We start from the raw sequence: 12,300 nt of genomic DNA, 5'->3' as shown, positions 1-12,300 counted from the left end.
GAAGATTTGGCGTCGAAGTAGAAAATTTGCTAGGAATGGCAGTGGGGCTTAACATTTTCTCATGCATATGAAGTATCTTCAGGAGAAGACCCTGGTGAAGAAAAGGGTGTGACAGAGAGTGCAAGACAGGGGTTTGGGAAAGAAAAAGACTCAGCTGAAGTTTAATGAATGGTTGTGGAAAAGGAGAGAGAAAACTAGGACATCCTAGATGATTGCAGGATGCAGAAACTTGAACACCTGAAAGACAGTAAGAACAGGAGGAGTTCAGAAGACACAGGAGTTGAGCAGTTTTGAAAAATGCAGGATGTCTCATTGCTGACTAATTTGTCTGATGCTCTTTGTGTCAGTTCAGCTGTGGAGAAAAAAGTGCTTTTAGCTAAAACAACAGCTCAGTGAAGAGGCTGAGCCCTGCAAAGCACCCTGAGCTCCTGCAGCTGTTTTTACTGAGAAGGCTGGGGAGAAGACTTCTACCTTCATCTCCATCAAAGCAAAAGGGTGAGTTTTTGCCCAATGACTTGAGTCCAGGCCAGCATGGTGGCACATTCAGAAGAATGTGATGATATCCCTTTCTATTTATTCTGTCTGATGTGGTGGTCAGAGTAAGAGTAGACACTTATTTGACTCATTATTTTTAAATGTTTCAAGCCTATGTTTTGTGAAAATTCTTTTCTCCCTGAGCTTCTACAAAATGAGGCATTTACATTCAAACCAAGTAGAGTTGAATATTCAGTTATTCCTTTTTTTGTTTTTGTTTTTTTTTTATCCTCTCCCATTCCTTTTCTGTCTTCTGCAAGGAAAACCTTGCATTTTACTGTATACAACTTGAATCTAGCAGCTGTTGCTTTGAACTAACCTTCAAGTAACAGAAGCTTTGGAGGCCATTTTGGAAGGAGGGTGTGAGGGAGGAAGGTTGGGGGAAAAAAAGAAGTTTTGTTAAGTGTCCACAGAAAGAAATCCTGGCTTTTGTGCTTTTTTTTTAAAAAAAAAAATCTACTGCTTCCTCTCACCTTAGCCACTGCTGGCATGGGACCTGCACAGACTCCCTCTGGCAGCATCACTCCTCTGTGCTCCACTGGCTGTTCCTTACAGGTCCCACCATGCACTTCTCCCTGCAGGGCCTCACTTCAACCATCCTAGACCTTGCATTTTGCTGCCACCTCTGACACAACCCAGTTAATTGGGTATTTACTGAGGTGTATTGTTGTTTGGATGCAGATTATTAGCCTTTATGTCACCCAGAAGATATTACACCTGGTAAAGTTAATGTTTTGGGACTGCAAGGTTAATGTGTTAGCGCTCAGCCCTCTCCAATTAGCTGCAGCGCTATGTGTGTGGCTGTGCTGTGAGTCTCACTTTAACTAGAAAGGGCTCATCTGGAGACCCTTTCACAGATGGGTCACATTAACAGCATAAGAAAGTTTGTCTACCTTCTCAGCCCTCTCTTATGTATCTCTTCCTTGCTGTTCGTAGACTTTGGGTAAGTTGCTGATGCAGTGCCAGCCCTAGCCAGGGCTCAATTCTGCTTCCTTTCCAGGGCCAGCCTGCCTGTGGCCCTCTGGGGGCCTGAGCATAGCAGTGACTGGTGATTAATTCTGAGAATCTTCATACTGAGAAAGTTGTTGCATATCCAGGAATATGCTTAGCAGAAGACCTTAATTCTGCACTGAATTTGCTAGGCTCCCTCAACTTTAGGTGATCTTTATGGTGCAGCTGAGCTGGATGAATACCATGAAGTAGTTGCTAGAAATAGTCACTCTAGGGCTTAAAAGATTTTGTTTTGGTTTTGTATTCTGACATTCCTGTGTTTGCTGCCTGAGCATGCCCTAGGATATGTGCTTATTGGAGTAGGAATTATGCAAAGAGCAACCTGGAGGTCAGTAGACAATATTGGAAAAAATATATATATATCATTGAAATCGTGAGCTTTTGTACAGGAAACCTGGTTTGAAGAGTCCTACTCAGTCGATCAGGGAAGACAAAAAGATCCCATGTTCTCTATGGCAGGATTAAGTTAACTATTTGCCTTTTCACTGGTTTCCCTTCCCTCCCGTGATTACTATGGGCCAAGGAGGAGCATGCATTTGTGCCTTGCAAGACCGGACACTCATCATCACCACCTGTCATCAAAGAACTGTTTGCAACAGCCACTGATGTCCTCCTTCGCTTTGCTGCAGCAGGGATTCTGGGCAGCACCGGGGCTGTGCTGCCTCCTTGCTGAGCAGGTCCATAAGGGTCGTCTTGTCAGGAAAATGTTGCTGTGTTAGAGGCAGCTGCCTGCTGATACACAGCTTTTCCATTCATGCCTACTGCTGTCTATCTTCCAGCCCTTTAGGGACAGATCCTGCCTCAGACAGCTAGTATGAGGTAATGAGATCAGACAGGTATTTTCAACAGGACAGGAACATAAAGATTTCTCTTTCAAATCTTTCTCTTAAATAGCTGGTGTGTTCCTGACAGCCACACACCAACTCCTGTTCCTGTGCATTGGATGTTGAGACAAAGGGCTTGGACATATGTTCATTTTGCAAATGCCTAGTGGCCTTTAAAAAGTTACCATATTATTTAGCAATTTGTTATCACTGCATTAGTAGCCCTTACTGCTCCTGTAAGTCAAAAGGACAGTAGAAAAAGAGAAAAGCAAACAGAGGGCATACAACAGGTCTTGACTTGCCAAGCTAGGCCAGTACTTTCCCAGGATAAGCTAAATTCTTCCCCGTTCGCTGCCTCCAAATGGGCACATTGCTTTCTGTATTACGAAGGACAGGCATGTCATGCAACTACTAGAGAGACTTGCATATTGAGCTCATTAAATACAGACACTAGTTGTAAGGCTGCTTTTACGCAAGGTGGAAGGAAAGCACTTAGCACATTTCCAAGTGATGCTGTTTTCTGTGAGCTGTGTTGCAGTGATACCTAACAGTTCTTGACACAAAATGAGACGTAACTGAGACAAGTGCACTGCAAACTTTGACAACAGAAGCGCCTATGATCTACACAAAAGATAACTGGATGGATGCTGATAAATGAGGGTTACAGGGAAAAAATGAGTAATCTTTTCAGCCTGCTTGGCAGGGGTATCACACACCAAGACCTGCCCAGGTTTCATGAGTCAATTTTCAACAAGGAAGAATAGCAGCATAAGGAGGAATCTTAGTCTCCAGCAGGTATCTTTTCTGTAACATGCTACATTTTCTTTTGTTCATGATGAGGCATCTGTCCTTCTCCACAAATTTCTTTGAAATGTGCAGGCAAAGTGCAAAGACAAACTGCTAAATACAGCTGGTCAAAATTTTCTCCATGAGAAAAAATGTCATTTCCTTAAAATTATGACTTTTCATGGGAACATCTCAATTTCAGTGGCACTTCTATCAAACAAAATCTTTTGATGAGCTAAAAGTGTCCTGTTGGAATTGGATCATTTTGAGTTTTATTTCTGAAACTGCAGCTTGAACTCTATCAGCATACAAAACAAAGTATTTGGATTTTTTTATCAAAATGAAATGTTTTGATTGCCTTGAAGCAATCTGTTTCTGTTTAACGTCTCACTTCTGTGGAAATCTTGAAATTCAATATTTTGTTCCATTTTGAAATGAGCTGCATATAGACCTCCTGAGATTTTCTGCAGATCACTTCACGCAGCATTTGGACCCCACCAGTAGCTACTTCGGTACATTTTGAGCCTGATGGTTACCTGGGAAATGGGAGCAGACACTGCCACTGCGAGGGAAATGCAAGAGCACACAGTCACCTAGCAGCAGACCGTGTTCTTGTGAGAGAGCGTGAGGATATATCCTATTCCTTAGCAAGCAAAGCGTTAGTCATCACTCAGTTTCCTGCTTCCATTGATCCAGGGTTTGACAGAAGAACTATTTTATTTAAAAATCAAAGCAAAGTGAGCATTTACCCATTAGTCTGAGACCAACGTTCATTTCAAGATTGGTTTTGTGTCTGCTCTCTTGCAAATTCGTGTTCCTCCCCAGCCTCCATGCTCCTTGGAAGGGAGCAGCCAGCACTGCCCTAACAGCAGGACTCAGAGCCGGGCTCACCCTCTGACCGTGAACAACACATGCAAAGACAGAGCTTGGTCGTGTCCCACTGCCTTTCTGCAGGGCTGAGATGAACACAGCACTGCCTGCGAAAGACTACGTAGGTGTAGCCTATATTTTTGCATAAGACTGAGGCCTTATTAAGAGGTTCTCTATTTCGGAGGTGAAGATTCATGAAGGCAAAGGACAGCTATGGAAATCTGTTATGTACACAGGCCTTGCAGGTAGGGAAAGGTTCAGTATAAGCCTGAGGAGGACAAGGCACAGATCAAGGGGGGTTTCTGCTTCCTGTCTCAGGTTCACTGGGTTCGCTGGCTGTCATAAACATTAGCTCAGGCACACAGACCTCACTGGCTGCACAGTGTTTTTCAGCAGAGCCATTCCTCCACCTCGCAGGCTGTTTAGTCCATTAGTCACCTTCCCAGCCTTAAATAGAAGGAATTTCAGACTTTCATTAAAAGCCATGAGCCTGGGAAAATGATGCTCAGCAGAGGTTCCATTTTCACCTTTAGGAGATGATAAGAAAGAATAAAAATGGGCTTGTTATACAGTAAGTTAAGAAAATTTCTACTGAGAGGTGGGAGAGAAAAGGGGATGGAAACACTTATCTTATTCTGGAAAGCAATGAAGACAACAGTGAGGAGTGAACGTGCCTCTGACAGCTGCAGGATGGCCTGTGCAAAATGAGCAGAGGTCCTCAGGCTGTTTCCAGCAGGCAAGTGACTGCAGTAGAGAAGTGTGGCAAATTCACTGACCAGCTCAACAGAGAGCCCAGGAAAATATTTGGGCTGGAGTGGAGCCTTACCCCACTTTTCACTCTGAGAAGTGGTTGCTGGGACTAAACCTGTTACCTCGCCAGCCTTCTCTTTACAACTAAAAAGAAAAAGAAATGTTGAACTGATGACATGATGCAATAAGGTGATGTTGCAGTTGCAGCCCTGTGCCTGAGCCAGCATTACACGAGCTGATTAGCACCAGCGCTACAGGGCCAGGGCAGGTTTCGCAGCCCATCGCAGAAGCCTCTGATCTGTGCTAGCCCTGGGCAGTGCTTGCCTGGCAGAGTCCGGGGGAACGGCAGCCCCAGCACTGGCACGTGGCGGCTCAGCCAGGGAGCCTTGCATCTCCAGTTTCTTTCTGTGTGCTTATGGCACTGACTCTCCGAGAGGCTACGCGCCTCCCACAAAGTGCTGAATGTCCTTATCTCTCACGGACTTCAGTTGCTCAGCTGTTGACTGGAATAGATATTATCTGCCAGCTGGAGTTTACCAGAGCTCCAGCACTCCTCTCTGAACATATAGTGCTCCAGTCCCCGAATCCCTGTTCTTTGCATGGATGTAATTACCTCTATAATTGAGGTTTGATTTACAGGGCAAGAGCAATGGGGAAGCTGTTTGTTTTGCTTTTTAACTGGTTTAACTGTACTTAGCAAGACTGTAATGTTTTACAGCAAGAGTGTTGCATGGGTATGACTTTAGTGCAGTTAGAAGGATTCCAGCTGAGTTTATTGCCCTTTTCTTTGCATGAGTAGATCAGAGGATATGTCCATTTGCACTTATATACCTTAACTTTGGTGAGCAGAAAAGCTTTAAACCTGAGCCAGTTTAATGACCTGCTAATGTGATCAGCACATTGGCACAGAAATCCAAAAAAGGAGAAGAGTAGCATTCAGTGTCCGGCTAGAATAATTAGGAGGAATATGAAATCTTGGAGACCTCTTTCCAGGACTGCCTTGGGTATATAAAGCATATATGCCATTCAGAACATGTACTAAATCCCCACTGAAATCAGTGCTCATCCAGTACTTTCAAACACCCACACAGCTTTTAACTGCCTCTGGAAAGAAGCAGAGCAACTTGAAAGACACCTAGATTTCTGGATGAAGCCAGAAGTCAGAACACAACCGAGCCTTTGTTGAAATGACATTTGAACAAAGAGGTGCTTGATTTGCCAATGGTGTAAACATGTCATTGAATCCAGAAATGTATACGGAAATACAGAACAGGTTACTGAGCTGCAAACCAAAGCCTGCTTGTCACAGGAATGCACTTTGCAGCTGAGGATGAGATTTGAGGGAAACTCTTTGCATTTGGATCACATCTAATCTGTTTTCACTGCAGATTGTAAGTGACCTGGTCAGCTGAGTTTATCAAGTGTCATTAGTTTATATGCTTCTTAACAGAAAGGATTTTGTTACCTTTCAGGGTCTGTTTCTTGTTACATTTGAACAGATGTAAATTAGAGATACCTCTGTGGAATACTGATGGTAGAGAAGGCTCAAGGCAATAACATTTAGGATCACATTTTCAGCAAATATTATTTGAGATGATTCCTTCTTACCTCCTTCTTCTCCCTACTCTGTGGTTTCCTGCCCTGGAATTACCTACCTGTCCGTATATTACTATAGTTGTGATTAGATGTTGTCATCATGTGGATGAGGCTACAGAAACAAACTGGCAGCTTTGGAGGCATTGCATTTAGAAGAATGTGCAGGTGTCTGCAAAATGCATGTTTATTTGATTTTTGCATGCATATCCTTACACAAAACTGTGAATGGAAACGCAAGGGTATTTTAAAAGCTTGAGGAAAAGAAACCTGTTAAAAACATTAAATATTGTCAAGCACAGGGTGCCAAATGATAGTGGAAAGTTGAGACAATAAAGGGGCACATCAGTTAATTAATATGTTTACTTAATGTATTGCTACAATCAAAACTATTCCACTGGCAAATGCTGCCTTCTGATATGAATGAAATAATTGTTAGGGATATCTGAAAAAGATACATGTGTTGTGTGGGTCAGGAATAAAGTTGTATATTTCAGCAAGGGCAAGAAAAAAGTTCAGAGGAAAGTCCCCAGCAGTGTTCATACCTTTTAGAAGTGCTGTAGTTTGTGGGCAGCTCTTGATCCACTTTGTAGGTGCTGACTTGGACTTCTTGATGTGGCATCTGCTGAAAAAGCCTTCAGATTATCAAAACTCAGTGAAGGCCTGGTCTGGCATCGCTCACCTTTATCTCTTCTTTTCCGGTGTTCTAGTTAAGTGTAAACAAAGCTGGAATGCACTAGAAAAAGAAGGAAAGAAAGAAAGAAAAAGCCTTGGGTTATTTCTGGAGAAAACAATCTAAAAATCTACTGGCTGTTTTCATTTATCACCTTTCTCATATGTGGGGAAGTTTAAGGACCTTGCTGGTTTCAGAAAGACATTTATCTTAAAAGGTAACAACCTGTGTTTTGACTGGGCATTCTTCAGATCTAATGCAGTGATATCCAAGACCTTTTCTTTCTTTGGAAAAGTGAAAATGAGTTTTCGCCTTCTAGAAATTCAGTATAACTAAACAACCTATTGACTTCCCTGCTACAACATGTCCACTTACACAAGATGCATTGAATGTGACAGATTCTTCTCTGGTCCCAGGCAGTGCAGTATTAACCATATCTGTGCAGAATCTTTAGTGTGGAATGCTCTTCCTAATGTCTGAATTTATATGAAGGAACAGCTAGATGCTGTAGTTATACGAACTGGAGAAATAGTTCAAAAATAAATGCTTTCAAGAACAAAGTAAATGACTTCATCTTCATTTTAATGCTTCTTTCTCATCTATATTCCTTGATACACAACTAACTCATCAGTATCTTCCTCTCTATGACAACCCTGAGAAAAACAAGACAATTGGAGAGTAACAGGGGTTATTTAAATAAGGATGCCAAGTGGCTTTCAAAACCAGCTCTTGTTTACTATAGAAATACAGGGATTTTTTTGGAAGCGCTCTGTAGAGCAACATCTTTAAAAATACATTGAAATCCTGAGGAGATGGGCTTCTCTCCAGCTCAGGTCAATCAGGAATGGAGGTCACTGTGAAGGAGTTGACTGAGGTGAGATGACAGAACAGTTTGGGGCAGGTATGTAAAGATACATTCAGAATCCTTAGAAACATCTTTTAGATGTCTTCTAGTGCAGATTTTATTCCATCTTTAAATACTGGTATTATGGCTGGTCACAAAGGTGTTGCGTTTCTAAGATCTGTTATCTCCTCAGTGTTTGGTCAGAATGGCCTTGCTAACACAGGTCCTGTGGAGCTACCTGTCCTGTGCTTATCCTGTATATCAAGCCCACTGCAAATCAAGATGCCTCTGTCCTGACGCAACATGCAGGAGTGTTCTCAAGTGGCAGCTTCATGGAAAAAACAAGAGACCATCTCAGAGCATATCTTTCAAGGCAAGTTTAATTTGTTAAATGGAGAACTGAAAACTCGGGGGGAGCAAAAGACAGGTATGCTAACTGAATGTATAGCCTTAGTGATGAGCTCATAATTCTTCTATATAAATGCTGTAACATAACTAACCCTAAACCCTGCTCACAGAGAGGGTGGTCTTCTCTGCGGACAGACTGTGCTGCTGGCTTCCTGCATTTTGGTGAACCATGCAGATTCTGCTGGTAGTTCAGCCATCTGGGATAGGCTGGGGTCTTCTGATGTCCCAAGATAGGGCCCTGTGAAAGAAATTACCACTGACAAAGGGCTTCACCAACAGCACGTGGCAATAGTACAACCTGAAGATGCTCCCCAGCTCCATGATGTGGCCTTCATCATGCTATTGGAGGACTTGGCTGGAGGCCTTGCCCAGAGAGGTGGGAATTATAGTATAAAGCCCAGAAAAGGTTACACCTCCTGCTCAAGCCCCTGGCCTATACATGACGAAAAGAGCTTACTACTCCACTTTGATAAGAAAGTTACTCTTTAGCTTAAACATTATCATCTGCTTTTTTGATTTAAAGGGCCCAGGTTCAAACATTGCTGCAAGCCTAGACAGGTGGCCATTTCAGAGTTACAGTAAATAATTTAAATGACAAATTCAGACCTGTCTTTTGGTCCTGTATTATTCATGAATGAACAGGCTTGTTTTTTATGACAATGTTCCTTATTCAAACACAGTCAGTGATGTATCTCAGTCCTTGAGTTCATTTCAATTGCATCTGGCTGTTTGCCATCCTTTCATTGTTATTTTCTGTTTTGCAAAATGCATTACCTAAATCATATTACTTCTTTTCCTTTCCTGTGGGACTGAAACTTTTATACACAGGAAAGAGATCTTTGCATGGCTGCATAAGCCTTTTGTAGCGAAGCTTCACTTCAATGCGTATTTCTGAGAATTTCCCTTTCCACAATTGTTCTTACAAACAAAGATATTATTTGTATGAACATTCATGTCAAAGGTCAGAAATACCACTGAGGAAAACACTCAAGCATCATTTATATAAACCTTCACAAACACTTCACTGCTGTGTTTGTTCATTTTGGCCTGTTCATGTTTCACCAGCAAGCTTTTGTGGATGTGAGGAATTGGATCCTCACTGACCTCTGGGGAGTCTGTTATCACTAAACATCTCAAAATCCCATTCATTTTCATGGAAGTGGAGAGGACAAAGCTGCAGTTGTTTAGGTGCTCACTGAATTTTTGAGGTTTAGAGGTTCTTGAGAAGACATATAGCCTTGTGATTCACTATGTGAGCACTATCTCCAGAAAACAGGATTCACTACCTAATCCTTTATAGACTTCCACTTGCCCAGGTTTGCTTAGGCCTTCACTCTCACCTGTAAAATGGGGAATAATAGTGCTTTCTTTCCCTGGTACTATTTACCTGTCCTATCAACTTTCCTTGCCAACCCTATAAGCCACAAATACGGCCTCTTTTGTCTTTATGCCCACTCATACAAGTGAACCCTGATCACAGCTCTACTTCACTTTTGAAGTAGATCACGACCCGTACAAAAATAATAGATAAACGCATAGTATCTATGCTATGCTAGGCAACTGTGAGAACGTTGAAATGTGAATCCATCCTTTTCTGTTAATGTTATGTTGCTGAAATATCTGATATAGCGGAATAATTGACCATGGTGCTTATATCTGTGATTTTTTCATACATAGCTGACTTTCTGCTTCTATGTTTGTTTGAATGATTGATGGATGCTTGCTTTTTTCACTCACCTCCCTGAAATATACACGCATATAATTTACACATCCTTCATCTGCTAAAAATAAGCTCACAAAAATTAGTGAGAAATTAAGCCAATATTTTTTCCTCTGTGCATGTGTGGTCACAACCTTGAAAAAGTTGAAATCCAAGTGAGAGAATTGACCTAGCATATTCTTAATGCCCTCCGTGTCTTAAAAAATGGATTAATTTGCTACTGAGATCTTTTTGGATGAAAAGTGTCATTGAATATTTACAAATGAGTGTGATGTGATTTTTTTCCAGCTATCCTTGCTTCAAATTGCAGGCAGAAAAGGAGTTGATTGTCCTTAAATTTCCTTCTGTATTCAGGGAGGCTCCAGCTTATCAGATGTCTGTTTTTAATATAGAATTCCTTTAAAAGCTAGAGGATATATAAGCCCTCCCAGGAGGTGACAAGACTACTGGTGTAATTAGGACAGGGTTCTGAGTGTTGCAGCCTCCTCAGGTGGCTTCACTGGAAGCTGTGGGTGCATGAACCCCTTTTGAAATTCAATCTGTGAGTCCTTTATGAATATGTCTGGTCAAGAGACCTACAAGGATGCCCCAGGTCTCTGCAGAAAGTGGTGGTGTCAGCACAGAACTAGGGGAATATATGGTATATGAAGATAGTTTCAGCTTTCATATGAGACTAAAGGAAAGGCTTTGATCATTTACGATCATGAGCCATCCTCAGGCATTTTTGACAAGAGCAAGGTGCTTGTTCTGGAGTCCTGGCTTAAACTGCCCTGCAGTGGCATCTGAATAATTTATCTCTCTGCATATGTTCTTCTTTGTACTTTTAGGCAGTGTTACCCTGCTTTGTTTGAAATGTTGCTGACTTTTTGGCCTTGGAGCTACTTCAAAGAAATGGGCCAAGGGATATGGGTTTGTAAGGTTTGTTGAGTACTTGGGATCCTTGGATAAAATGTATTATGTAAATGCCAAAACTTCACTGCAAGAGTCAGATATGGTATACTATTTGCATGGATAGTACAAGTCAATGCCAAAGGGCATTAGTTAGAGACTCAGAGAATCAGGTTTGGACCAAGACTGAGGTGAATTGATGGTGCTGTTTTGGGATCCTGGATTTAAATAAATGGGATCTGCTACAAACTCAAACTTAGATGAATGAGCAGAGCTCTGTAGTGCTCCAGGACTGTCGGGAAAAAAGGAGGTTTAGGCACTGTCAAACTGGAGAGCACAGATAATACCAGGAACAGTCAGCAGGTACATGTCTGGAGTGAAATCCTTTGGTAAGTCATGGCAAGTGAGTGATTTTGCATAGACCTTTATATATTCCAGCTTGTGCTATTTCTCCCTTCATAAACAGTATATTCAGCTGCATCCAAGCAACAAAGTCAGGAGGTGCATGTGTTCGCCCAAAGCCAAATACCACTCTGCTGTCATCACTGGCAGCAAGAACTGCCTGTCTAATTCTTACCCAGCTGCAAATCCACAAAACTGCTGGACCTGAGCCTTTCAATGCTCCTGTGGATTCAGCCCATGGTATCAGGATCCATCTCTGTGCAAGTATCTTATGCCTTCTGCTGTTTCTTTGCTAACTGGATTAAGTTTCCCTGCTATCTTATTTATCTTGCACTCGTTAAAGCTATATTTAGAAGCGAAGGCAACTCTTCTCCCCTCCAGGGAAGGCAGTAGGGAGAGTCTTTGTTGCAACAAGCCATGAGGATGTGAAATAACATCTAGGTTTTCACTGTTTTGAGATGGAAATGTGCACATTTCCACTAAGACAGAGATAAGAGTAGTGACACTTGTCCCCGGTTTCCTTCTGCATAGGATGTTGGTTAGACGCCTGGGTCTGACGAAATCTGTGCAAACTGTTGTTGAATGTGCAGAGAAAAAGGTTTGTCTGACCCAAATCACAGGCACGTAGCAGTGGTAAGAGATGTTCACCGTGAACAGCGGTAGACAGTAGCTTGCTGCTGCCTCAAGAGCTGGATCTTAGGTTTATCTGCAGTTAGCTCAACAGAGAGCTGCCAGCTCCCAGGTTTCGGCGAAAGAGACTAATGCAAAGACATCTTTTCCTCTCTCACTGACCTTTATAGTCAATGACTATAGTCAGCTTCTTGTGGAAAATAATAGCAGCGTGAACTGTCTTCAGAGCATCCCCGCTGCTAAATTGTCCATCAGACAGGGCAAACGGGCCAGATGTACTTAGCACAAAACTCCCGTGTCTCAGTAGCTCACAGAATCCAAGATTAGCAACTGTTTCGGTACCCCCTCACCCGCCTGCCCGAATCAC

The sequence above is a fragment of the Dromaius novaehollandiae genome, chromosome 10, assembly GCF_036370855.1.
Source record: "Dromaius novaehollandiae isolate bDroNov1 chromosome 10, bDroNov1.hap1, whole genome shotgun sequence".
Lineage (NCBI taxonomy): Eukaryota > Metazoa > Chordata > Aves > Casuariiformes > Dromaiidae > Dromaius > Dromaius novaehollandiae.
The sequence above is the reverse complement of the archived record's forward strand: the minus strand, read 5'-3'. Positions refer to the sequence as shown.